The 3,444-nt window shown below is 35.3% G+C and overlaps 1 pseudogene; it reads right to left on the bottom strand.

The window, feature by feature from the left end:
* Positions 1–2,391: 2,391 nt before the first annotated feature.
* Positions 2,392–2,511, bottom strand: LOC118896193 (annotated as a pseudogene).
* Positions 2,512–3,444: the final 933 nt, after the last annotated feature.

Below are 3,444 nucleotides of genomic sequence, written 5' to 3'. Positions count from 1 at the left end.
TAGGGGGCAATACTCTGCAGGGCTGGGGCAAGGTTTTCCAGAAGGCTCTATGTGCACTGAATCAGCGTCCAATATAAGGTACTGTGTCTCTCATAACCAGGAGTTATGGGTCCAGAGTCAGGGGAAATAGGAATGACATCACTATTACTCCTAGGGACCCATCAGCAAAATGTGCTTTTCCTTTCTTGCAGACTTATGCTTTGCTGGCCCAGAGGTCTTAAGTGCAAAGGGAGCAATGCTTCCACCAGGAGACACAACAATGATTCCATTGAACTGGAAGTTAAAAGTCACCTAACCACTTTGGAATCCTCTTAATTTTTAACAGGCAAAGAAGCGAGTTACTATGCAGGCTAGGGTGATTGAGCCTGACTCCCAAGGGGGATTGGACCACTACTGCACGATGGAAGTGAAGAAGAGTATGTTTGGAATACAGATCCCTTCGGGTGTTTCTCTGTGAATAAGGTCAATGGAAAATTACCACAACCCAATCCAGGCAGAACTACTAATGACTCAGACCTTTTAAGAATGAAAATGTGGTTACTTTACTAGGTAAAGAGCTGAGGTGCGTGCTGAATGTAGGCAAAGGAAATACAGAATGGATAGGGGAAGAAGGTAATTGCCATAAATATTTCCTCATTTTGTTATGAATATATATGCATGCAAATATTGGTGTTTTCTTCCCTCTCTTATCCCTTACCATGTACCATAAGGCATCATTTAGGTATTGTTAATTTTACATCATACTATTTAGGTTATGGGGTATCAAGGAGAAAAGTAAACATGACTCAAGTTCTTTACCTCTTCTGGGGGAGGGGCTAGTGCATTTCCTGTTGTACGCAGGATAGTTGCATCATAGCAGGCAGAACTACAACTTCGTTATAGTCTTTATTTGGAGATTAAGTATAGTTTAAGGAGATGTATGTTGGTGCCAAGTTGACAAGAGTGGGACTTGTGATAGTTAATTTTCTGCATCAACTTGATTGTGCTGTGCAGTGTCCAGATATTTGATTAAGCATAATTTTTCTGAAAATAACAATAAAAATTCTAAATATCATACAAAAAATTCAAATGAATATTGAAAATATTTTTAATTGATAACTAATAATTTGCCCTTGCTTAAAACCTTAAAATATATCATAAAACTGTAATAATAAAATTTTTGTTAATTTCATAAAACATAACAACCTAATCAACATAGCAATGAGAAAGCACAGATGCAGATTACAGCATATATAATAACATTATAATGAAAGAAAAATCTCCACCTATCAATTTTAAAAGCTCAATTTTTAAATAAATTATATTGAAAAGTCTTTCTAAAAATGTAAAATAATATTTGATTCTCCCTATAATTACCTGAAATAAGTTACAGTAATGTATTAGAAGTATGAAGTTATCTATGACATAGTTTTGATAATTGCAGGAGTGGCTAGTCATTTTTTCAAGCAACTGAGACTTAATTGCAACTACTTTGTCAATTCAATTGTAATACCACCCAGGGTATGTGCTTTTTTTTTATATATCTTAGTCTTTGACAATCCTCACTTTATGCTATTCAAGTGACATTGTCAAAAATGATTAGAAAGAATTTTCTTTATTCCTTTATCGCCAACAATGAAATAGTTTACTGCTTGATCAAAAGTCACTTGGGGGGCTTCCCTGGTGGCGCAGTGGTTGAGAGTCTGCCTGCTAATGCAGGGGACACGGGTTCGCGCCCTGGTCTGGGAAGATCCCACATGCCACGGAGCAACTAAGCCCGTGTGCCACAACTACTGAGCCTGCGTGTCTGGAGCCTGTGCTCCGCAACAAAAAGAGGCCACAATAGTGAGAGGCCCGCGCACCGCGATGAAGAGTAGCCCCCGCTTGCCGCAACTACAGGAAGCCCTAGCACAGAAACGAAGACCCAACATAGTAATCAATCAATCAATAAATAAATCTTTAAAAAAAAAAAAAAAAGTCATTTGGGCCTCATACAGTTTCAAGAATGCGTGAAATAAATAAGATATGGACAGACATAAAAAATTGAAGTATAATAGTTATATCATTAACATCTAATGCCAGAGTAAATTGCTCAAAGATCGATTAATAGTTTCATAAGAATGACTACTTACTAGACCAGGTGTTTCATGTGCTTATAAAATGAGTTATTTCAATTTAGCTTACACACAATGAGGAATGCAGTCTAAAATGAAGAACATTAAAAGTAAATATCTGCTTGTAAAATAATTTATAAATTTTTATATAAGTAGATTCTGGAGCTAAGCAATTTTCAACAAACACTATGATTAAGAAATACAGATAAATATATAGTCAATTAAGCAAGGTATTAAACATGGAGGTTTTATTAAAAATGTTATTTCTAGATTTTTTTTCAATTGCATTGCAATTCACGTGGGGTATAAACTATTCTGAGTCAGGATTTATGTGATTCTAACTTATACACACATAAAAAGTTAATAATATTCAATAATAATTCTACACTTGATCTTAGCCAAAAGGCCGAGAAGCGATTCAATAATAATTCTTATTGTGAAACTATAATGTTAAAATACCATTTTTCTCATGACACATTGCTAAGAAACTTGCATTATTTATTTCCGAATGCTATTACTACATTGGGAAAATATATTGCAAATAAAACCTATTTCAGCACGATTTAAATATATCTTATATATCATATAACTCAGGGTATATGCCCAGTAGTGGGATTGCTGGGTCATATGGTAGTTCTATTTTTAGTTTTTTAAGGAACCTCCATACTGTTTTCCATAGTGGCTGTACAAATTTATATTCCCACCAACAGTGTAAGAGGGTTCCCTTTTCTCCACACCCTCTCCAGCATTTATTCTTTGCAGATTTTTTGATGACGGCCATTCTGACTGGTGTGAGGTGATACCTCATTGTGCTTTTGATTTGCATTTCTCTAATGATTCGTGTTGTTGAGCATCCTTTAATGTGTTTGTTGGCAATCTGTATATCTTCTTTGGAGAAATGTCTGTTTAGGTCTTCTGCCCATTTTTGGATTGGGTAGTTTGTTTTTTTGATATTGAGCTGCATGAGCTGCTTGTATATTTTAGAGATTAATCCTTTGTCAGTTGCTTCATTTGCAAGCATTTTCTCCCATTCTGATGGTTGTCTTTTCATCTTGTTTATGGTTTTCTTTGATGTGCAAAAGCTTTTAAGTTTCATTAGGACCCATTGCTTATTTTTGTTTTTATTTCCATTTCTCTAGGAGGTGGTCAAAAAGGATCTTGCTGTGATTTATGTCATAGAGTGTTCTGCCTATGTTTTCCTCTAAGAGTTTTATAGTGTCTGGCCGTACATTTAGGTCTTTAATCCATTTTGAGTTTATTTTTGTGTATGGTGTTAGGAATTGTTCTAATTTCATTCTTTTACATGTAACTGTCGAGTATTCCCAACACCACTTATTGAAGAGGCTGTCTT

This window comes from Balaenoptera musculus, chromosome 5 (genome assembly GCF_009873245.2).
Source record: "Balaenoptera musculus isolate JJ_BM4_2016_0621 chromosome 5, mBalMus1.pri.v3, whole genome shotgun sequence".
NCBI lineage: Eukaryota > Metazoa > Chordata > Mammalia > Artiodactyla > Balaenopteridae > Balaenoptera > Balaenoptera musculus.
Note: the sequence above shows the minus strand (reverse complement) of the source record. Positions and strands in the feature narration are given on the sequence as shown.